This window comes from Haliaeetus albicilla, chromosome 9, assembly GCF_947461875.1.
Source record: "Haliaeetus albicilla chromosome 9, bHalAlb1.1, whole genome shotgun sequence".
Taxonomy (NCBI): Eukaryota; Metazoa; Chordata; class Aves; order Accipitriformes; family Accipitridae; genus Haliaeetus; species Haliaeetus albicilla.
In genome coordinates this window covers 8554932-8580512 of record NC_091491.1, presented here as the reverse complement: position 1 = coordinate 8580512, position 25581 = coordinate 8554932, and the positions used below count along the sequence as shown (strand labels likewise).

General features: G+C 43.2%; 1 long non-coding RNA gene and 1 pseudogene across 1 annotated transcript in view; one reads left to right on the top strand and one right to left on the bottom strand.

Annotated features, from left to right (window-relative positions):
* LOC104319973 (3 beta-hydroxysteroid dehydrogenase type 7-like) overlaps positions 1–24890 on the top strand; it is a 39628-nt pseudogene extending 14738 nt beyond the window's left edge.
* Positions 1–25581, bottom strand: part of LOC138686779 (uncharacterized) — a 70662-nt gene that overhangs the window by 32079 nt on the left and 13002 nt on the right. The window lies entirely within an intron of this gene.

Here is a 25581-nt window from a genome sequence, read left to right as displayed (position 1 = left end):
GAAACTTCCAATCTCTTGTGCTAACAATGTGTAGGCTGACTGACTTTCTAATCGTATGGATGGATAACTGATGTCTACAAGCTTAGAGGTGGGATTCATATAGTTTGTAACTCAACTTCTCTTACCTCACAGGACTCTAGCAGCAAAGCAAAACAAATTAAAGCCCACGTTCAGCCGCCACACTGGCAGACAGCAACTTCAGTGAAGGCCTTAGGGGCTGCGTTTATGCTAAATAATGTCTGAACTTCAGGAGGAAGAGGTCATTTCAACTCATTCCATAGCACAGGAGCTACACAGTCCATCCGGGAGCAGTATTTCACAGATGATATTTTCCTAACGCAGACAGGGCAAGCACTTCAAGAAGATTCACAACAAAAACTGTGGTTTGATTCAGTTTATCAGCTCCTCTGTTTTGAAGACATACAGAGAGACTGGTAAACCTACATTAAGCACAATAGAGATTTCAGTTTTCACTTGAGTTTGGAAGAATGGTATATTTTTACAATACTGGTTCAAATCTAAAATTAATTCTGTTGGTATCACACTTCCACGTTCTGTGAATACGTACCTGTCTCTCAAGTTTTCCTACAGTAGAAGTGTACACATGCACAAATAAAAGCTTATTTTAATTACAAGTGTCCTAATCCTCCTGAAAAAAGCAAGTTTCAGCAGGGCATCCTTGATAGAAATGATCAAAATTTGCTTCTTGTTAGTCACGGTAATTACCCAGGAAGGAATCAAAGTAGTATGGTGTGAGTTGCCAAGTTAACTTCTCTGAAATTCACACTTACAAGAGAATTCCTTGCAAAATGAGCTTACAGATAAAAAAAACATTTGCTCTGGTAATTCATTGATAATTTCATATATCAAATACATTTTGAGGAAACTTTTGCAATCTGCTCATAGAGAATTTGGGAAGGTGAAGCATGTAAGTTATCAGTTCCCTACTTTTTCTTTTCCTACCATTTGTGCTGGGAGGTTTTTAAGAAAGTGAGTAGTAAGATTGCTGGGTTTTCTATTCCGCTAAAAATTCTCATTGCAGTTTTTTTGCCATTACTCAAATATTAGCCATGACAGATGGCTAAGAATTTGACAAAGAAATATACACCCAATTGCTCAAGCACGTTGCCAGAGCATGGCCACAGTATAACAACGTTGGCCTCAACGGGTTTTAATACTTCTGAAACCTTGGTTTTATCTTGCCAAAAAAGAGCCACTGGGTGGAGCTGCAAGTCTGTGAGACAGGTACCCTCTCCTCAGGAGTTCAAGCGTTGCAACTGCTTTTGCTTTAGCTGTTTTTTAAAAGAATTGAAAGACTTGCCCAGACAGCAGGGCTGATGGATGGGGTGGGGGTATCTGACCATCTGGGTTTGGCCTCACTCTGTGGCATTTGGAGTTTTGGACTTCTCTCGGCTGGCTGGATGCAACCCATCATTTTATCTTCATGTAGTCATGTAATCAAAGAGACTGAGGAAATTATTTTTCCACTCAGAACTCATTAAAAAAGAACAGAAGTTTGCTTTCCATTTTTAAAAATAGAATTAAATATGGCACTCTGACCTTTGAGAAAACTTGCCTAAGTATAACGAGCTGATGCTTTCAGTCCCATTCAGAGCCCTTGGTATATTCCTCTGTGGGATTTAGAGCTGCTGAAGATATCAGATGGGACAGTTGTCAAGCCCCAATACTATCCCAGAGATCAATGCTTTACAAGCTTGCCTGCTTTCAGAAACCTTACTGGGAACCTCATCATGCTTTTGTTCCTGTCCTGCTCATCATCACCTATGGTTTTGATGCTTATCAGGATGCAGATGACATGCAGGATAAGGAGCAGGGATTTTTAAAGCTAGTTAAGTGCAGGATTTTTCAAAAGGATGTGAATTAGCTGGCTGCTTAGCTTTTTTTATATCTACCCACCTCCTAAGCTTTGACAAAAGCAAGGAGAGGATTCCCTTTCCCTGCTCATGGTAGAAGTGGGGGAAAAAGTTAGACAGCAAAGCCTCTGTGCTGTTTTCCAAAAAGATGAGTAAGCTTCCTTTGGCTGCCCTGCATTTTGGCTCCTCCAAGCTAATGCTGCTGCAGACTTCCTGTTAGATCCTTGATTTTATCAGATTATAACTTGTTTTCTCCTGGCAATGCTTTAATTCTTTCTACTGCACTGGGTTGTCATTGGCTTTTCTTTTCAGGGTCTCAGCCCTATTATGTAACAGCTGCAGCAAAAAAAGAGAAAAGAAAAATATTTCAGATCTGTTTCTACTTCTGGAGAGGAGCCTTTGTGCACAATTACTCATCCAAGAGATTCAGCAGGTATAACTGCTTCCCCCAGGGGCTCCATTATATAATTGGATTTCAGCCATACAAATTAAATCCTATCTTACCCCTTAGTTAAGCCAGGCAGTAAGTATTTAATGCTAATATCCCTGACAACTATTGCAGGGAGAAGCAGAGATGAAGCACAGAGGAGACAGATACATGCATTCTCTACTAGAGGAGCAGGGAGGATGTGCAAGGAGTGCATTGACAGAAAGACACCTGCTATATTTTAAACACAGCTAAACTTCCCCAGCACGAGCCATGGTGTCTGCTGGAGCTGTCATCTGAGCTGGAACATGGTTCTCCCTTTGTCTTCCATCCTCCAACGTTGCCATGTGTGCACTGAGCATTCACACCCCCCTCAACACACACACACACACACACACACTTCAAAGAGCCACATGCCTAACCCTGTTTGAGTTTCTATGGAAGTCTCTGTTCTTGTGCAACGTCTGAAGGAAGCGAGTTTAGTAATATTAAAACTCAAGCCAAACACACAAACAAGCAAAGAATCCCCAAATTAAAAAGAAAATCTCAACTGAGTTACTCATTCATCTGCATTTTCTGTTGCGTTCTGTCTTCTCCCGGCATGTTTCTTTTAGACAAAGCCCTCTGGGCAGAGACCATCTCTTTTGGTGTCTGGTACATCAGTCACATAGTTAGTACATAGTAATAAAGGAAAATAGATTCATGGTAGGAGTTAAACCAGTCAGTCTGGTACTGTAATTGGAACATAATCTCATATTGACAGTATTTAACACAGGATGCGCAGGGAACAGATGGCAGCATGCCAGGCCTCAATTGTTCTGCAAATATTGGAAAGAGATTTTCCAAGTCCAGCTCCTGAACCTCATCTCCAAAGTCAGAAGCTTTGCTTCCCCAAATGGTCCTAGATCCACTCACTAATCCTGGTTAAAGGCCAACATACCCATGTGCTCCTGAGTTTGCAGACAACCTGGCTAGCAGTGTTTCTGTTGCTAACTATCTTACGAACGCTTAAAAAGAGATTTGAAAAAGCAGCAAGGGCAAAAGTCTCCAACACCCATCGGTACAAACACTCCCAAACCTCTCGATACACTTGCGAGCCTTTCCCTTACAGACAGAGATCTTGCCTGTGCCACAAGACATGAACCCATGTGCACCTTCAGCGCCAGGGATACCCACCAGCTGATACGCTGGTCTGCTGCTTCATTCAACTCTAAAATCTTCAGTCATACAATTAACTCAACAGAGCATACTGGCAGTACAGAGTTGTTCCTTTCTCTAAGCCTAAAATGCTGAGCTAAAGCAGGTGAAAGGAGAGGAAGCACATTTATGCCCAAGATACATCTTATAGTATGGAGTGAGACAGTTTAAGTGCAGACACAAACTCAGCTTTCCAAGGGTATGGGAGAAGTATACCGCGCTTCTTACATCTGATACAGGAAGTTTAAATTGATTTTTCTCTATTTCGGCAATTAATTCCCATTAATCAACTTACTGTACAATGCTGCACTATAATTCACAAGTTTTATGTATTATATGAATAAAATTACACATATATTTTTATGCGATTTTCATTTAATTGAATTCCAAGGAGATTTATCTGCTGGGTTATTAATAAATCTTAATATGGCCTATAACACTCAATTGATATTTAATTAACCTGCAATAACTGCCTTGTAAAATGTAAATTAAATGCTTTATTTTTCCAGGCATATAACCTTAAATCAAATTCTTCATTCTACCAGCAAAGCAAAAAGGAGTGGGGAAAAAACAAGATTGCAGGCAACCAAACCTTAAACCTGAAAATATTTGATGTTTAAAGAGGTGCAGACTGGAAACTGGATCCATGCTTTGTAATCAGTTCTTCTCCCGAGGAAGTACTTTTCCACTGTCTCCCCACCTTTAAAGATCACAAGAATTTGGGTGGATTTAGATGAAACACCAAAATCTCAGGAGGCCTGAAGAGAAGTGAGAAGCGCCCATTATTAATAATAAGGTTGCAAATTCCCATAGGTATTGTGGTATTTGGCATTTTTCTTAAACTCTTGGCTCCTAGAGTCACATTATGAAATAAGAATGTCAATTTTCATTTAAAAATAAAAAAAGGAAAGACGTTAAAGCCCTTTGATAGAGGAAGAAGTTTGCAAACCTGAATGTCAAAGGCATGAGAACTAAGAGACAAAAATACATAAAATCTGATCCTTATCTTTAAAAGTATCAGAACTTTTTGAGAGACTTGAGATGTTTGAAAACTGGGAGGTGGCAACAAACGATCAAAACAGCCTTTACAAGAAAAGATGAGAACAGTCCAAATTATATTTTAAGATCAAACTGTTCTCATCCCCCTCCCCTAGCAATTTACATAGATCTACATTAAATACTGCAAACTACAACAACAACTATTTCCGATTTCAAAACTAGGATAGCTAGTTACCTTTTCAAAGTGATTTGAAAACTTCAGGAAAGTATGACTCTAAAATTGATAAGCCTCTAAAGTTTTACTGCCATAGCATCTAAACTTAGTATATCTTTCTTTTTGTAATGCATGGAGTGGCCAATCTGTCTTACAACATTTTATTAAATAAGGTATTTCCACCAAAGGACGGTAACCCTTACTGTCTGTAATCTGTCTGCATTAGATCACTTTAAAGGGTATTAAATGAAAATCAAAAGTTAAATGTACCATGGATTTTAAAGGTGTCACAGCATGGAAGAATAAAAATGAAGAGAATGGATTCTGACTTGCAATGAATGAATGGAAATAAATCCAGATCTTCTGTAATGGAAAGCCTGTCCTCCCTTGCTGTTCATCCTCTCCAGTCACTCATTCACCACCCGGCTTGCATAAACTACAGCCAGTGAACCCCACTCAGCCTAACCAAGTGCAGTAATTCTGCCCAGGAGCTCACGAGACTGAGGGATTTCTTAAACAGCTCCAGCGTGCCACGTAGCAGGAGGGTACGTGATCCTGCCATCCCCGTAGTTACTCAAGGGCTCGTGTGAATTGTATTGCTTAGAAAAGCATTGCTGACTAGCCCAAATTTTGCCACTCACACTTTGCAAGCACCTTCACTGCTTCAGAAGAGGAGTACCTGGAGCGGGGAGTCAGCAGATGCAAGTGGCCTCATGCTCGCAGTAATTGACTGGAATTTTGCAGACCTGGGTTTAATCCCCAGCTCCAGAATGGACTCACTGGGTAATTTACAGAGGGTTCTTCCCCTTTCTCTCTCTCTCTCTCCCTCCCCCCCGTGTTTTATGATTTTGGCAATTGATCAGAATTAGCCTCCTCTCCTTCTCCTACCTTTCATCTTTTTAATGGAGGAGAACGTATCCCGTAAACGTGCTGCATTGCATCTGCTGTCAGCCATTGCTTGGGAGGGAGCTGAGTCCAGCACGAGTCTGCAGACCACAGCTCCTTCCCAGGACAGTTGCATTTTACTCTACCGGATAAACATTGACACAGTAGATTTTTTTTTCCCCTCAAAGTGGGTTTCTAACTGAGCTGAATCTAGCACAGCTCCCATTAAGGACTGACCATGGCTGACAGTTTACATTTACTGGGGTAGCACTTTTTATCAGGCAAAGTCCTGCACCAGAGGAAGAGACACAAGAGTCCCATCTGCCCACGGACTACTCCTGATGATGCTCCTGAGAATTAAATCACAACATGAGGAACAAATGTAATGGATCAAAATTGAGAGGCTGAAAGTTCTCAAAAGTGCTTAGGACTTCGGACCTGGCAGGCTCCCCACAGAAATTTTACCACTGAGTTAATAAAAGCAGACATGGGCCAAGTGTAGGACTGTTGGTGGCCCCTGTGCGAACAGCCTGTCTCTCCAGGATGTAAGAGCAGACGCCCTATCTCCTGAATTACTTCTCTCTGCTCTGGACAACACTGGACAACAATCCACATAACTATCCTATAGTCACACCCATGTCTAGCCCTAGTCCTAATCCCATGTATGACCATACTATCCTCTTCTTAAATCCCAGCTCCGGCCTCCTTTCCTTTGAGAAACATAGCAGGCTAAATATTCCTGACAATTCTACAATGCTCAAGGTCACCTTTTGTACAGTGCTCTCACGGTAACAGCCTCAGTGGGAAAGGAGGGAATTCACCTGCTTGGCAGATACGGCTGATAGCAAAACTGTTTCACAGCAAGTAACCAAGAAGCAAAGCGTCTACAGTCCTGCTGTGGCTGATACCACTGGGAGTAATCCCACTTACTTACACAGAGATAGGTACTGACTATGGGGGATCCTTAACAGAAGACAGACACAGCAATTGCAAGCTCTGCCTTTCTCAAAATTCACATCTGGAAATAAGCAATTGAGCAAGAACCAGTCCCACGAGACACATCTAAATCAGCCCATCTTAATATTGGGCACATGCTCTTAACTCACACATTGCTGTGCATTCAAATGATTAATGGTTCAATATAAAACTCGCATAGCATCGTACAGTGGTACTGTAGCACATCACCTAGATCAATACACATGCCTTGCCCCAGGAGAACTGGGATTTTTAAACCAAAGAGAATTAGGTGCCAGATTTCTATTACATTTCAAAGGGATTTAGAAGCTCTGCTCTCTCTCAGAAACCTCACCAGACTACCTTAGAGGCTGTACACATGCTTGACATGACACCAGATAATGTTTGTGGGCTACGGCATAAATGGGGATTACTGCCTCTGAAAAGGAGGACTTGCTGAAGTGGCTGTGGTTTAAGAAAGGATTTGAAAGGGGAGAGAAGTACAGAGGGAAGCTGTTCTAGACAGTAAGTCACATAAGAGAAGGCTTAAAAACCAAGAGCAGGAGGAAATGAAGGAATCTGAAAAGGAAGGGATTTGGGATAAATGAGAGGAGGAGGAGGAGAAACGTCAACTAGCAGCGAGATTACCTGGGGCAACGTGTGAGCTCCTTCAGCCCTTTTTCATGGGGTGACTGGAGTGATGGGAAAGGAAAGATGCACCAGTGAGCTTTTGGGCTGGCTGCAGGAGGGAAAAGGGCAACCACACAGTCATGGTGGGAATAGAGGGAATTTGGTGAAATTACAACCCAGGTTGCACAGATCACACAGTAACTGATTGTGATAACTTGTTACAGGCAACGCCAGCAGATACAGGGATCAAAATATAGCCAGTGGGCATCCAAGCAGAGAGAGACCACTGCGGCACAGGTCAGGAGAGGAACCATGTGGGGAGGAGCAGGAAGCTGAGAGATGGTGCAGCTACACCCCGAAGCGGCACTGGTGGAGTATAATGGTGTAACGTTCAGTCACCAGACTGAATTAAACAGGACTGGCTCTGCTCATGGATTTTCCTGCACTAGTTTGCACTGGTTATCACAGATAAGCGACATTAATGCAACTCTGTTATGATGTTGGGAAACCTCAATAATGGAAATTAACTGCTCAGTATGGATGGATGAATGGAAGTTACACAACTGCTACCCTATTTCCAAGAGGCTCAGCAATGTTGAGTGGGTGCAGCCAAGTTTAATAACTGTTACCAAAATCAAGGAAAGGACCTCCATTCAAAAGGTAACCAGGAGAAAAGCAAGGACTTGGTAGTATTGCACAACCACAACAACTCTGGACTCACACCAACAACAGTAACTCCAATGCTGGAACAATGTACCAGCTTAGTGATTTGACATGCAGCCAAGGGGCTTACAAAATACCTCCAAACAGTTAATGCAAATCCATATTACTGGGTCTATTAATGGCCTGTCATTGCCTGTCTACAGATCACTATTTTGTGCCAGTAAGCTCTAGATTTCCTTAATCAGTTATCCTTAACTGACATTTGTAACACTGGTGGGATTCCATAAGGTCCTAAATCAGGAGGACCAATCTCTTTTCTACCCATTGAATCACCATAGAATCAGACTCGCCATTCCCCCACCCTCTGGCCTCAGTTTCCTTTTCCATATAATGGGGACAAGGTCTTGTACCTTCACTGTAGCCACAGGACATTGGTGTCCAACTGTTTTCGGACCTGGACATGAGTAACTCAAGCAGACCTGTTATTTTGATTTTCTTATTGCCTCAATTAAAATTTTAAACCAATTCTTAGAATCTTTCACAAACACAACAAAATGATCAAAAGCCATTTACAGCTAGTTTTAAATGTGTGCTAGACTTTACTGAAACCTGGTGTTTCTGCCCCATTTGCAGAGGACTTGGCAGAGGGGACAGGAGAAAGACTGCATTTCCCTTGTCTCGATTCCCTTGTCTGTTAAAGTGAAACCTAAAATACTCCCCTCCATTTTGGATCAATGTCACATAACCTCATTTCCTCAGCTTAAGAAAAAGCCTTAGATTTTATATGTTGCACTAAAATATGTCAGCACCGTTAGGTTAATAAACAGTGCTAAATCAAAACCAGGCCCCAGTTCGTAGATCATATGAGCTATGTCAAACACGGGGAGTGATACCGTAGAAGAGATGTAATGGACAGCCTCCTTAGCCTGGTTTTTATGGCTGTGAAAGAGAAAAACCTGGTGTTCAGTCACTTTTCATTCACCAGAGGCTGTCACACAATCTCTCACAGCTTTTTGGGTTATGTTTATTTTTCCTGGGGTTCCCAAGAGCCCTACCTTCTGATCCCCTTGCAAAACCTCCTATGTGACTACCTAAAGGACTAACCCCTGAGTTACAGCCAAAACTTGAAGCTTTTACTGCACGTTAGACCATGATCCTTACCTGATAAATCAGAATATCCCCCATCAATTTACACCCACAGAGGAAATAATTTTCACAATTCAGAGGAACAAAGATTTGATTTTCTTCTCCGTGTTGACTTTTCCTATGTGGCAACTCTGTTAAAGCCAAGAAACTTCTCTCCCTCTCATTTGTCAGTAGGACATCCCAGCAGCTTTTAGGGCTGTAATTCAGCACCTATGGCTACCCCCGTCTGGCAGCAACACCCCCTCACACCCACACCCCATACCCCCCGCCACAACCAGAGGGCCACACTGCAATTCCTATGGGGCTCCTGGTGAAATTAAAGGGATGAATCCCATCAGGCAATCGCCTCCTCAGAGACTGTCCTCTCTTAACCAGCATCCTTGATTTGGGGGGAAAACAATCAGGAACGTGTCTTAGAGACTATCACACATGCTCACTCATTCAGAACTCCTACGCTCCTGATGAGCAGCATGACTAGACACGCACTGAGACCCCCAAGCAGGCATTTACTGTCCCTCATACCTGAAACGTGACTGATTACTGTGTACCTTTAGAGATTAATAGTGAAAATGCTCCTCTCTCACTTACTGCTGGAAAGAAAAGCCGTTCGTGTCATTTGATAGCGTCCAGTTTTTCCACTGAGAAAAGCAAAACCTGGAACCCACATGATGGTTCAGTTTTTCCCTTGGCAAAACCCAGCAAAACACTGCTCAGCATATATAAGCGCCTTTTGCTGCTGCTGCTTCTGAAACCTGTCACGGATTAACGCAGTGATGCCAGTGGGCAGCCAGAGCAAGGCACAATCCAAGGCCACCTGAGTGCAGTCTGCAGGGGAACACCCAAAGCCATGGCAGAAATCACACCCTTTTGGTCCAGCTACAAATATTTGCAATGTTGCAGCAGGTTGACATCCCACTGGAGCCCCCATCTCCAGCAGGGAGAGAAGGAGTGCTACCACATTGCAAGAAGTCATCCCTGTCACTTGCAACTGAAAAACAGCCACCTAAAAGTTGGTTTAAGTTCAAACTTTCAGCCTCTGCTGTAGTCAATGGAGAGAGAAATTGGCACCTATGGAGGGCTATTCATCCCATCCCAAGATAGCTATCTGAGACAGGTAGGGTGAATTGCTGCTGGAGGTGCCAGTATCTTTTGACAGGGACTATAAAAGGAGCCTAGATGATTATCTTGGACTAGACACCTAACTTTTAGGCAGAGTCAGTTCAGGTGAATCTTTGTTGAACTGAAATCAGTGGTGGTTTCGCCTTTGCCTTCAGTGGGGCCAGGTTTTCACCACAGCAATCTGAGTAGATTAGGAAAGAAAAACAGAAAAGGGAAACACATCTATAAGGGAATGAAATATTTATTTCCCCCTATTCACAGAGAGCAATTAAGATATAAAGAGATTAGGGGAATTCTTCACAGACACGAAGTGGGCTTATATTGAGCAAGAAAGGAAGCTTTGGAGACTGCAGGAACAACTTGAGCTATCAGCCACCCTGCCTTGCTCCTAGGAAAAGCATCATGCAAATTTTAGGAGGAAGGAATTGCGGTAGACATGCCATCTGGGAGGCTGATGGACAACAAGCTGACTAGGAATAAATAGCAAAATATAATAAATTCCAAACCATGCCAACAGCAACTGTTGTGCTATGAATTAACAGTGCTATTAAATGTTTACGCACACACTTCTGTCAGCACCTGTCAGCATTTATGCAATACATACGTTGGCAAATCTGTATTACGTTATTTCTTGCAACTGATCTGCATTAATACTGCCCGTGCACATGTTCAAGCAAATTGCTACACTTCTTTTTGACCTATCCATGTGCAAAAGGTGCAGCAGTTCACAGTATTTTATGCCTATGCAGCAAATTACGGGTTTACGTGCGAGGCAGCAGAGCAAGGCTGGGGGATAGAGGGCAGCAAAGGAAAAAGAAAGAGGAGCAGGGAAGCCCAAGGGACCTGGAAAGTCCCCGGCTGGGGCAGGAGGATGCCCAAGGAGTCTGTGGTGGGCTTAGGGCAAAGCTGGGTTCACCCCAAAGCTGGCCAGAGAAGGGGAATCACACAATAAGCCTTCCTGAGCAGGAAGAAAAGGTTAGGGGTGGGGGGAAGCCCCAAAATAGAGCCCTAAGCTGCAGCTCCAATAGAAAGGAAAAACTAGTTGTCCAGGGCTCCTGCTAACATCGTGCTGCAGAGAGCAGAGTTATGCTCTAGCCAGTAAGATGGACTACAGTGCTCCCTGCAGCCAGGTACTTAAATTAACTTTCCCCCTTGGATTCCTTCTTTTTGCTCTTTCCTCCCTTCCCCCAGCCCCGAGTGCAGTAGCTGGGGTGGAGGAGATAAAAATGTATAATTAAGGGAGTTGCCACTTGCTAAAGCTGGAGACCGCTCGAGCGAAAGACAGGGTTTGTGGTGACAGAGCTAAATCTGGGACCCACCAATTGTTGCTAATGATGAGAGCCTGTGGTTACTGTGCCACCCAGGCAGAATCAGTGGAAAGACAAGCTTGTTATTGCAAAAGGAGCACTTGTGCCCCACCTCTCCTCTGTGCAAGCGGATTTCTGAGGCTTGCAAACATGGGATGTTTGCAGGGCTTTGGGAGAGCTGCGCAGCTGCAGGGAGAGCAGTGGGAACTGAAGCAAGGTCCAGCAACACAAGCTGCCGTTTGATCTGACCACTGCACATGGATATCCTAGCTCCTTAGCCAGGATTAATCTGAGCATGGGTCTTAAGCCAGGGGGACACGTGCTGCAGAGAAGGAGGAGACATATAGTGCCTTCCAGGGCTGCTGCAGGACTTGGGAACTACTCCTGTTCTCTCTCTCCCTCTGTTTGTGCATAGAGACTGTGAACTTTCATCTTTTTACCCTCAATTTATTTGAAGTACCAAAAGAAGCAGCCAAAACAGTAATTTAAAAGAGCAAACCTTCAGAGTTGCTCCTCCTGGCCTGATCAAGAGAAAATTTTGTTGAAACTGAAGCCACAGAAGAATCCAAACCCAGGTGTGAACTGCAGCAAGATGCAGGACATAGGCAGAGTTAGCTGATGCTCCTAACAGTTGTGTGCCACGTAACACCCCATCAAGCTCATCTTGAACTCTTGAGTTGCAAAGGCCATTTGTGCTTAGCACAGTCAGAAGGCCCACTGAAATCCAAAAATGCCTAAGATATTGTATTGCCATTTTTCTGTGTGAATTAAACAGGATTTGAAGAGAGAGGGAGTGAAAGGACTTACCCTGGCCATATTTACCCTCAGTCAACCACATTCATTCATCAAATATATTACTATGTTTTTAAAAGCACATGATTTTGATTCAAAGTAAAGAAGAGGTTTTATACTTTACATTGGAATTAACATGACAAGCGATTAGCAGATCATCAAGAATAAGACTTCTCTTAATAGTACTAATAAAAAGGGAGGTATTTTTTAATGCAGTTCCTAGGATTAATAACTGCCATTCTGATAGAGTCAGAATTTCCAGCATGAGCCGTTCCCTCCATAGCCACAGGTGCAGATGGATGAAGCAGCTCAGACAAGCTGAAGTTGATCACATTTTCCATGTAAAAGGGCACAGTAATTACAACTGATGAGGGTGCTGGAGCCAAAACTCTGGGTCTTGGTAGGGAAAAAAAACAGATTCATAATCAACCAGGGTAGCCACAGGAGAAGTTTTAAAATCCTAATTTAAAAACACTTAGCAGTAGCATGCCATGCTCCTACAGTTACTGAGTACTAGGACATTAGAAGAGAGGTAATAAGTGTCCCTGGAAAGTGCTGTTATTCAGGGTGACTCTTCAGCTTTACTAGGATTTCCAGTGCTCACACATCTGAAATTCATGTTTTTTCTTCTATTTAAGGAAGGCACAGAGTATTTTAGTGCATCTCCAAGATTAAGTGGAAAAGTGAAGAGGTTGCTGTTTAAGATTCAGTTTTGAGGACTGAAGTCAGCCTGTAGGGATAACAGCTCTACGTCCCCATCCTGGAGTTAGAACACCCTTGCAAAACAGAAACATTAAGTTTAATAAGTGTGCGTTTGTGTCTTTAAATAGCATGTGCTTTGCTGAAAAGGATGCAAAGATCTTGTCTTGCTGAATAGTAAATCCATGGCACTTGAAAGCTGAATTTCCAAACGAGTTCAGCCCCCAGTTTGCAGAGCAGCTTTGTATCACAGGCTGATTTTTGTTTGTCTAAATGAGTGCTAAGATCCTTGGAAATCTTTACTCCTGGTTGTGGGTTCTGCATACTTTAAAACATGCCCTTGGTCTCTTCTAACACACTGAACCCCGAAGAGAAATACCAGTAGGGTTAGAAACCACCACCAGATATATTTTGAGCTTGATTGCCTGTATTATCTTAACACCCTATTGCTCCAAAACCTCTGAAAACTACATATCTCATCTTTCTATTGTTATTACACCCAAAGGATATGTCTACACCACAGCGTTGAGATGCCCATGCCAGCTTTCAACAAGCTCACTCTGGTACTGGAAACAGGCTAGCTCCAGCAGCACTGAGCAAATTTCCTCTGCAGGCTAATTTACCCTGCTTCTCCTGCCCTGCTGAAGGTGGCTGCGAAAGAAAGCAACGTGATCTTGGCTTGACTCTTCTGGCAACACACAAATGCAACAGGGCAACCACTCCTGATTAGCTCGCTCCCACACCATCTGTTTTCCAAGGCTACATGGACTTTCTGGCACAGAGATTCCTGTTTGAGGATACGAGCTTGTGTACAACAGTTTACCATAACCAGCAAAGCAGAGCTGACACTCCCTCCCTCAGAGACAGCAACAGTTTTGCTTTTTTTTTTGGTAACCCTTTGCCTATTTTGCATCGCTGGGTACCACGCCAGTATCACATTGCAAGGGGGGCAACGGCTGAGATTTCTACATTCGAGGCAGGCTTGTTGGAACTGAGCAGATGATCTCGTGGGTACGAGATGTCACGGCCAAGCAGACACAGCAAGGAAAAGCTGATCCCCGAAATCGCAATAGGTTTCAGGCCACTCTGCGACAGCCCCTTTTAGCTCCCAGGTAAGAGGCGGCACTGAAGCCTCACCAGGCTGCAGGGCAACGGGAGCAAGGAATTGCAGATCCTCCAGTGCTGCCTGGGAAGGTGCAGCCCAAGGCAAGAGGGCTGCACGGCCCCTCTCCTCACGCTCCTTCCTCGGTCTGGCAGCGACAGAGCAGCCCTAACACAATGCAGAACCCAGGCCAAAACCCATAGCCACTCTGTCTGTCTAACTCTGTCTGGCAGTGGTGCAGTACATTATTACCTTCTGTAATTCCCCCACGTTATTTAGGGCTGTCTCCTTATTATCTCGATATCTTGGCTCCCATTATAATTACAGACCCAGTTTTACAAGGGCAATTTTTTTTTTTCTTGATTAGTTTCCAGGATTCTGTTGTTGCATCAAAGCTGTGCTAGTTTTTTGTGTATTCCTGACAGATGTCTACTGGGGGAATTACAGAATGGGCATGCAAAGAGGAAACCATCTACAGTGAGATTAAGGAAACAAAGAACAGTTGTGTGAATTTAAAAAACAACAAAAAAAGGCATTTCTGACTCACATGAGCATAGGCATACACGGCTGGTCAGATGAACACACACACACTTTGGCACTTGAATTTCTGTCGTTTCTCCCTGCTTTTGCCTATCCAGAGCACAGCATGTTACAGAAGTGCTGTAAGAACATCCTCTTGTCTATGTAAGCGTAAGGAGGAATTAAACAGAATTTGCCACGTATCATTTCTTACTATTTCTGCTGAAACTCATTGTCTCTAGCCAAACCTCTCAAAGCCCTTTATAAAGGAGCTGGTTGTTAATTACACTTGTCATAGAAAGGAAACTTTGGTGAAAATAATGAAGTGACTAGCTAAAAGCAACTTGGGAACAGTGGCTGAGCTAGGAATAAAGCAGAGGTCTGCAGATCCCTTCCGTCATCACCACAAGCTCACAGGAGTATTTGCTCTTCTCTAAACTCAGCCTGTGCCACGAAGTCTGGTGTGCATCTGCTGAACCTTTGCTTGCCGCATGCCTTCAGCCTGCAAGCAGGATTTGGCCAAGAATAAACAACAACAAAACACCCTGGTTATTTGTACTACAGTGGTGCCTAAAAAAATACTAATTATCTATAACAGAGCAGTGCCTGCAGGCCTCAGGTGAGACTGGCACCCCATTGTGCTAGGTGTTACACAAAACAGATTATAAAAAGATGGTCCCTGCCCTGAAGAGCTTACAGTCTAATTATGCAAGAGGAGTGGGTGGATACAAGTTCAGAGAGATAGAGTAACTGATTCGATATCTCCCAAAGCAGAGCTAGCTAACAGTTTCCTGGCCTCTGAAATAGTGCCTAAACCACACAGGTTCCCTCAGAACATGAGGGTCTTCATACTGCCTGTTGGCTTCTGCCTTGAGGCTCTCAAGCAGTTGACACAGTCAACAACTTCATGGCTCTGAAGCGGCCTTGGAAAGTGCCTCCGGTCTCTATTGCATACACAGAGAGGTCAGGCCCCAAGCAGGGGTGTCTGAAGGTCGACAGTGAAAACAGCCACAGTGCTACCAGGAACCATGCCTTCATTCACCATTTTCAGCAGCGAGCGACCCCTCTGCCTGTTTGTCTGCTTCAGCAAAGGTTGATTCCATGAAAGCCTGCTTTTAGCCATTACCAAAGGCAGAGGATCAGACTCGTTGGACAAAGAGCTCGATCTGGAACGGCAAATCCTGTATATTAAGGGCTGGCGATGAGTAGATCAAACCATGTGTCAAATAAATCACCCACTCAGTCCAGAACCATACATGAAAATACAATTAGAGATTAGCCCATAGAGTGCAAAACTGGCAATACGTCAGCTACAAATCATTTTAAAAGCATGTAGCTGATCTAGCCTCCTTAATTCCTTGAGTTGTTGATTCCAATTATCAGCAGCCAAGTAGCAAAAGGTTTTTTATCCCAGAAGATTTCTTACTTTTGGATACAATAAAAGTCAATTTATTCGATGATTACTAGGACACGGGCAGTTAATAGGTTGCGTCTGTTCTTTCTCCCCTCAGATACTTCAGAGTGGATCCATTAACACATTTACAGACTAGACTTAAACAATAATAGTGCCTCTCCTTCTCTGGGGGTAACCAAACCAACACACTTTTTGTACAGGGCTCTGGGATGTTTTTTACTATTACAGCTCCAGAGGAATTTACATAATTGGTTATGAATAATTCGTAACTTGTCTAAGAGTCTCCATGTAGCTATCTGATTTACTACAGCTCCCCACTCCAGAACCAGCAGAAGATTTTAATACAGTTTTTAATTGCAAGATCATAATTTAAGCATATCAGTGCTGCCTAATGTAGATGGGACGTGAGACGAACTCCTCTCCACAGCCTCCCCTCGTACCTGGTATCTAGCTACAGGAGGACATGCAAGGCCCTGGAAAGGCTGCTGAGATCACCTGCAGGGTGAGCAGGGCAGGGAGCAACCACCACTGTCTTCAGTGCAGACTTCTCTTCCCCTCCTTTACGTGCTTGCCTCCAAATTATTTGCTTTTTGCAGAGAGGAAAGGAAGAAAAGCCCTCGTGGCTTAACCATTAGGCTTCTGCTAGGGATGTCTGTGTTCAGTTGGTATCTCTGTGCACCTTCGTTCACTCTTTTGGTTTGACCATAAGAGCAATAATACATCCCTCACCTTCAATAAGGCTGCTAGAACATAGGTAGGCAGTACTCCAAGGATGGTTGGGTACTCTAGGACGAGGTCTATAGGGAAAACAAATTACCTTTATCAGGGCTAGGGGGAAGTGACATGCAATGCCAAAGGCTTGTACTGTGAAAAAGCAATCTGTGCACTTAAAGTGCTTGATGGCAAGCATTGCTTCTAAGCACTCTCTTTGGGGAATTTGTCCCTGGCATGCAGGCAGGGACAGATATAATAATCTGATTTTGCATAGGTACAAATAAGTCTTTTGCCTACACAAAAATCAGAGATCAATGCCAGTGATGGAGATGGTGTATAGGAGAGCCAGCTTGAAAGCCAGTGAAATTAACTGGGAGAGTCCCTGCACAAAGGAGACCTATAGCATCTGGGTGCGTGCCTTGGCCTGAGTGCTAGTTCCCACCAGGGTTTTACCATGTTTCAGGTGTCCCTCTGCTCTGTGCCCCTGTGGATGCTCTGGTGCCTCAGTGCTGAAGATCCTGTGGGAGACTTTGACCTGGGCCTGGGCAATTGCCTTTGCCCAGCACCTCATCTCACAGAACCTGCAGGAACTAGCTTTCTTCCAAAACCTCCATCCAATTTGGAAGAAATCAGTCATCAGATCCAAAGTCACTGAGTACCACAGACTGACTGCACTGGCTCTGTTTCCTAAGAAAATGGCACCAAAAAAAGATTCCACATTTTTACTCAGTTGGAAGATAGTATAAAGCACAGGACTGCAACAAACTTTCTCTCATTTTCCCCCTATATTGTGTTTTTGCTTCAGTAAATATAACTTAGGACTGGGTCACTGAATCACATCACTTGCTCCCACAGGAAACCTTTTCAGGTAGCCCATTTAATTATTAATTTTTCTGCCCCCCAGTTCAACAAAATCATGGGAACACTCCTAAATTTGTTTAACTTAAAGCAACTGCTAATTTTCAGCTGACTCCAGCTGGCATTTCATAAGACAAAGGACATGCTGATGTGCCTCACAAAATGCTATATCTTTTTCTACAAATTTCACTATGCAAAGGGTAAATAATTGCTTAAACTCAATCTTTAGCCAAGAGAGCATAAGCTTCATTGAGGCAAGTCCCCAGTGAGACTTAAGCATATGCCTAAATGCTTCCTCTGAATTAGGGACTGAACAACTAATTTGCCTTTGCTATGATAGGTTCTTTACTGTATTTTTTTTCTTCAGTTACACTTTCTTTTAAAACAATTAATCCCATCAAACTACTAAAAAAGCCACCTCACTTCCTTCAAGTTTCTTCCCAGCATTTGTAAAAAAGAGGGTTTATTGTCCTGAAACCAAAACCATTACAGCCTGTCAAAACCTTTCTGTAAGGCGGCAGCTAGCTGAATAATACATTTCACATTAAATTACACAACTGTGTCATCGGGCTAACATTAAAGGTAAGTCATTAATAAAAAGAGAAAATAAAGTGGTCCTTAATTATACAAGACATTAAAAGGCTGAGTGTTTTGCTTCTGCGGCACACTCACTTTGTGAGAATAAACGTTTTAAGACCAGTGTGAACTTTTCTCTGTGGAAATTACAGCTCAAAGATAATCCCTTACACCCGCTAACACAGCTCATTGCTGTGAGATGTGTCCTTATGCACCTTCTGACTTCTTGGTGCTAGTCCTATGGATGAAGCCAGTTTGCAAACCCTTGGCTCACACAGTTTTTGCTTTTGTTTTGTTATTTATGGGGGACATTTTCAAAAGACTCAGGTGAAAGCACTTAACAGCTAAACCCCATTGATTTTCTGTAAAAATAGAGCATCATGGTGCTTTTGACAAGCATCCGAATACACTTGGAAATTGGAGCCTAACAGGATAAAGCCAAAGGAGCATAGAGGGAATCCAGGCAATGAAACCTCAGCATTCAGGGCCAGGCGTAGCTGTAACAAGGACGGTGGCAGGGAGAGAGCGGCACTTGCAAGCACATGGCCACTTCTGCATCAGCAGAGGATGAGAGAGGCACACTGCCCCTCCTGCTCCCCAGCTCCCAGGTAAATCCACACCTGGGAATCCCGCAGCCCTGCTTCAGTAATTTAAATCATGTGGGGACAGTGTGTCTTCTGCAAATCTCCATATGTAATACTTTCTTTACCTTGCAACTAAAAGCAGAAGCTCCTTGGAGCCTGAACTCCTACAGGGAAACCACAGATTTAAAGCTTTTGGGGACTGTCACCATCTTTGCCTGCAAAATACCTTTTTCCAGCAGAAAAGCAATCCTCTATTTTCTTTATACTCCTTCTTGGCTCCTCCTTTACCCTCCAGCTTCCAGAAATACAAAGCTACCATTTTGAGAATATGAATCCTCTATCAATCCTTAACGACCGAGCCAGCCTTCCTTTGTGGAACAGGACTAAGAGAGGCACCTTTCCTGGTGGTTCGCTGGGAACCCCTGAGGTACACCTGCAAGCCTGAGCTAACTAAAGAGCAAGCTTTCTAGCAGAAGCCGTAACATGCTTGTTTGTGATTTGATTCAGAGAAAGCCACACAGCACAGCACTCATCAACAACCACAAGTCACCATCATTTGGTAGCTGCAGAGTGTTTAGGAGTGTGCTAAAGGAAAGGTTTAGGAAAAAAAGGGTTAAGGGTGCACAGGAATATCCATGACATGCCTGCGCTAATGAAACCCTTCTCTGCCCACAGAACCGTGATGAAGTGGAGTAACTTTATATTAGCCTGCTCTTGAGGACTTAAGTCAGGTAGGCTGCAGATCCTTCCCCTGGGGGGGCAGGGGGTGGAGCCCAAGTTCTCCAACAGAAACAAATTAGAAGGAAAATTTCCAAGGAAACATGAGAGGCTGTGAAAAGTGTTGGTTTGTGTGGAAATTTTTTGCCCTATTTTTCCTGAAAAACTAAATGCCTAAAAACAAAAGTATTTTTGCCAAACCCCTGAGTTTTTCAGTGTTTGAATTTCTGAACTGTAAAAGAAGAACTTTTCTTGGGAACCATAGATCAAAAAAATCCCCCTGAAATGAATTTCCTTTTAGTTTGCATTTAAATTGTCTGCTTTATTACAGCACTAATTCTAGCTTTTTTCTTTTTTTTAAAGAAACAAACTATTCACATTACACTTATACCAAGATTCAGAAGACCTCTGTGTTGTGGATACAGCCTTTCATCGAGTACACTAAAGTTTTCCACAAAGCTTCAATGCTCGGAAGCCATCATCTAAGGCTTTGCCTCACGTAACCAAATTGGCCAGGAATTAGTTTGTAAAGAAAACATCAGGGATTTAACCATATGCACGTCCCAAATCACACATCTACAATCTAATCAACTAGTTTTCTTTCTGTAAATGCCAATAGAATATTTGGTACATACTAAAGGATGCTAATAAAATTTACAAGATAAAATGAGATTCTTCCCATGGAGCACAGTATCTGCCCCCACTTTGCACTTTCCGTGCTTCAACAGCACGGTAGAACAAGATGCACAGGGTATATTGAAATTAGTTTGCAAACTGGAGGGGTGTTTGGGTGATTTCCTTGTGCGAAGGCACCCTCTCTCTGGTGCCTGCTAAATCATCCTTGCCAAACATTATTTACCCCTGAAGCTAAAAAAAATACTTTGAAGAGCAAGTCTCAGCATACCAAGTGTTAAATATTTCACATATGCAGGGGTAGCCTTCATATTAAAAGATGTCTACTTTACCTTGGAGTAATTAACACATTTGAACTGTCCTGGGGTTAAAGAAAAAAAAAAGCAAGCATAAAACCAAAACAAAACAGAAAAAAACCCTCAACACCAAGTGAAGACCAGACACCTGAAGTTAACCATGAAGTATGTTCATCAGTGTTAACCCCAGGAGAATGTAAAGGGCTGGTTTTGGTGAATGTCCCTCAAAGTAAAAGTCTGGGCTTCCCTTTATTATGTATAAGCTTTGCTGAACTCAGAAACAGTCACTCCTGGGTAAAGAGAAGAAAAAAGAGAATAAAAGTAAGAACCTTAAAGGGGTCAGTCCCCATCCCTCCCCACGTACAAAACAGCAAGATGTGCATGCCCTGAGAGGGCCAGCCGTGATGAGCAGGACTGGCCACTGTGGGATACGACAAAGCAACACCTTCATCTATTCTTTTCCAGTGGCACAGTGTGAAAACTAGCTTGTGCCAAGCCATCTCATGTGCTCAGTTCTTTCACCCGCCTGCCTCTCTCGGCAGCATGCTTCCTGTTCCTTGGGAGCAATCAGCCAGGTGAAAGGAGCACATTTTTTAGGGAGTCCCCTGCTAAAATACCAACAGCATGTTCTGGCTGCATTTCAGGTCAACTTCCTTTCCACCTCTCACCCCCAGCCTTCGAAACACTAAGGACTAATTCACTTGCAGACACTGCTGTATTTCCATTATTATGAAACATTTATTCCTGTCTGTCCATGGAGCGGTACGGGAATTACTGCAATTTCACACACATCCCAAGACACCCACACACTTCTGCAAGAGATGCCTTTACTAGGAGGCGCATGGACTGGATGGGAGAGCAGAGGGCTGGTGACTGTGGCAATTACTCAGAATAGCAGGCAGTGAGCCTTGGGCTTTCAGGTGGAGCAACTTTGCATTAGTGCAGCATTTTCCATCATGGCTGAGAAGGAGATCACCTGGGAAACCAAATAAATTATCAAGGTCCTGTCTGTATAGCCTGAATACAGCTCTCGGGGCAGGACTTCCACCAGGTAGATGAGGATCTCCTGGAGCCTCCTGTGCTGCTGGTTCTGCAAAGCAGCTTTGGAGCCCACAGTGGTGCCGAGCAATCGGCAGAGCATTGCTGGAGCCTCGGTGATGAGTGGCTGATCAATGGAGCAGCACTACTGCCTGTATCTCTGCCAGGCAATTACTGGAGCTGCATTCGGCAGTATTACTGCAAGCTGCTCTATGGAGCAGCACTAGTATTTGTATTGCTGCCGTTTCATCACTGAAGTGGCACTGGAGTCTGTCTCTCTGACAGCTGATCAATGAGGAGGAATATAATAATCATAATGTGGTGTTTTAGAGGATATGGGCCTTTAACCCAAGGACCTCAAATCCCTTTTCAGGCGTTCATTAAGCCACAAATTCCACACATGTGGAGACGGTCACAAATACCTAGATCACCAAGGTATGCAAACTCATCTTTGTTCTTGTGGCATAGGTGGATGATCTGAGATGCCATGGACAGGTTAAGTGTCCTGGTTTAATTCCCAGGGATACTAAGGGTAGGTTGAAAATAGGTCCTCAATACAGAAAGTCTAAAACAGGATGGGTTCTCCAAAAAGCTTTCCAGAAAACCCAGCTAGAAATATCATAATGAAAGCCAAAACATAGTGAAAATAAAAACACACCTCATGCCAGGCTTGCGGGTCATCCTTTTTAAATGCTGAGAAGTCAATGACAGACTTCAGCACACAAACCACAAATGTGGAATGCCTTGGTGAAAGCCAGCACCACCGATGCCTCAGCAGAACCACAGTCTCACCTTCTCTCTGTTCCCTCACCACGAAAAGTATTCTCCAACTTCAAAAGTGGAATGAAATTCAGGTGTCTAAACTCCCCATGGTCTCATCTATCCCTGCACTCAAATCCCACACGTGGATTCGAGGTCAGCCTCAGTACATTGAGACAGAGCTTCACCCTCCAAATCTTTCATGGTGCTTTTTCCAGCAAGTCTGTCAAAGAGCTTGGCTAAGGTATTATTTTCCTGAGCTTCCAATTCAGTATCACCAGGCCTAAGCAAGCTGCTCAGCTCAACAATTCTTGTTTCAAAGTTATAGAGGCCAAGCCTAGCTAATCTTTCTTTATAATTCATTCCCCAAATCCCTGAATAACTTTGGTTGCCCTACACTGCCCCTTCTGCATTCTCAAATGTGCGACACGCTTCCCATAATAAGGTAACTAAAACCGCACACAATAGCCTACGTGTTTTATTTCACGTTCCCCACTGATTAATGCTGAATGCTTCCATACAGTATATCCACACACTTTACACTTAATGCTTCAATATATATATAGTGCAATAACCTCGTTGCTTTTACTTCACAGCTGCCAATTTGTGCAGATGGCTGTAGTGTATTAGTCACCACCAACACTCCCCTCCTCCTCCTCCCAACAGTCTTGTTCTCGGTCAGCATTTCACATGGCATTTCCTTTCAAGGTATCTATGGCTATTTTTGGCCCGAGAGTTCCTGGTATATTAAACGCAATGAGCCACATCCTCAGCTAGTGTAAAGCTGCAGAGCCCTAATTCGGTCAGTGGAGCTGTGCCAATTCACATGAGTGGAAAGAGTCCCATAAATCAGTTATCAGACCAACACATTAAGGCAGCTTATTTAAACTGCTTCTGCTTTGTTTTTATTTATTTACAGATAACCCGCAGCATGTAAGGATGATGGTCCTGTACCACAAAACCCACAAAGTGTGGGCTGACTGATCAGGGACAAGGACAGACACACAGACAGGTCAGCTCGATTCACCACACTACCACCACTACCAAACACTACTCTGGTATTAGTGAAAAAACCTTCTCTGTTTGGTCCCCATTTGCCTGAACAGCAATTTGTTTCAAGCCCAGAATGGGTGAAGACCATTTTTATGTATAAGGGGAAAAAAAGTGTAGCCAAAATTGACCTTTGCCATACCTCTCCATCTTGAACTCTTTCCTAGCTGTGACGTCCTCTATTTTGTCCAAAAGCCAGTTTTTAACCAGTCTCTATGCTGGTTTTTCAGAGCAGTCTGTTTCATAAAAAGTCTTCCCAAATGCGTGATAATCTGGCTCAACAGCAGCTCCACATATCGTGGCTACAGCCTAGAGACACTGGAGAGGAGCAAGGCACAAGGGAAAAAAAGCAACCCATTAGACTCTTGCCTCAGTTCCTTAATGTTTTGAGGTGAATGATTTGGGCTGTAAGAAAAAGCCTCCTGACAACAAGATCTATTAGCGTATGGAATACTGTTCCAAGGGAAGTGATGGAAACATTGCTGCTTGGCACACAGCTAGTGTTTGTCCAGACTAGTTTTTAAATATACAATCCTGAACTGGCAGAGGAAAAGTCTAGTCAAGGTAGTTGCTCTTATCTACCTCCATATTCCAGGATAAATCAGGTCATCTCCTTTGTTCTAGTCTAAAAATTGAGGAATGCACTTGAAACAATTCATGCAGTTTTAATCAGCAATGATCTCCCTTTTATGATCCACATGGGTTGTATCTTATTAAATTAGATATATCTAGCTGTTTCTTTTTAATCATCAAGTTTTTCTAATATAAGGCAGCAGCACTGTCTAGCACAGCTCACATGAACCAGGGCTGTGAACACCTTCAGGTCTCTCTTTGGCTGTGCCCCAGGCTCCCAGGCAAGTAAATAAACCTCTCACTTAAAATAAATTAAAATAAAACAACTCCCCAATTTGTTTTTGTCACTGAGAGAGCCTGGGACTGACTTTCAGAGGTCATGAATGTTCATGGCTCTGGTCAAAGTCACTAGTTGAGGGGAGCTGGGGTAAATTTATGAGAAAGAAGGACTCAAAGGCATTTAAGTACCACAGCACTTTGTGTATAAAAACATGAAAACAAACGCATACTGCAGGATGAATTAAGACTGAAAAGCACTGCATCCTGAAAGAGAGATTGGGAATTTCAGCCTTAGTGTTATTTTGCAAGCATAAACGATAGCTATAATGCTCAAATCTGGAAAGCAAGACTAAGTCCTGCAGTCCCCTGACTGACAGCTAGAGAATTTTGCTTTCAGAAAGACTGATAGCGCGCCCCCTCCTCCTCCTCCTCAGAAAAAAAAAAAAAAAAAAGATAAAAAGGAACATATGATGTTAGCAAATTCCTTTCTGCTGGAACACGAGGTCTTCCTTCCGGTGCTCCCAGTCCAGCATCCCTCCCTCCCTCCCTCAGCTAAGGGATCACACACATGATGTCAGTAAAGGCAATAGCTGGAGGCCCCTTCAACGTTGTTCGTGCATTATCCTGCTGGATATAACACGGAAGCAGCACTAGAAGATGGCAGATGTCTGCTCTGTGCTCTCCCAAGGACTTTGCACATGATCCTAGGCACAACACATGACCGTACAACAAAAACAAATGCTGAAGGGTACGCAGATATGATTTTCCTTGTTTCGTACAGCAACCAGCACTGCGAGGCCCTGACCCTGAACGAGGCCTCTCCGGAAGTATTTGTACCCATCACCCTTCAGTACAAAGAAGCCTCCATATGACAGATCACTAACTCATTTGGCTGCCCTTAAAAAATTTGCCCCCAACAGAGGAAACTTCAGGTAGGAGGCTCTAGAAGATTTTGTCCATTTCTTACACTCTTTAAATTATTCCTTAAATTCACTGGAAAGAACTTTTTTAGTGACACAAAACTGTTTGAGAAGCAATAAATATACTTTCAGATGAATGTAAAAAATGATAAATAAGATACAGAGCAGGCACTCCAGCAACCATAAATTTAGCTGTATTTTTATTTCTGAGGCCTCTGTATCAGATCTTATCTCCTGTAGGAGACTAGTTTTCTTCCCCTCAACTCCCAAACACTCATCTATTGTTTTGAAAATGAAAAGCCTGACAGCAGAAGAGGACTTCCTTTTAAGAACATGTCTGATACTAGAAAGTTACAGTAACTCTGGTACTGCTTAAGATTCAAACCATTGTTACTTAGTTCAAAGTCTGCACCATTACTCAGCATGTTGTACAAACCAGAGTAAGTGTGCTAAATTTGGTCAAATTGTGACTAAAGAGGGTGTAGCAGGTCAGAATACAGGCAAGATGCAATGGATTTAACAGAGGGCACAGTCACGTTTGGGGGCACTGAATAGTTTTCTCAAGCAGGAATGAAGAATCAAAAATAATGCATGTTTTCTTAAGTAGTTATTTTGTAATCTACTCCTAATGTTGGTATGGGTT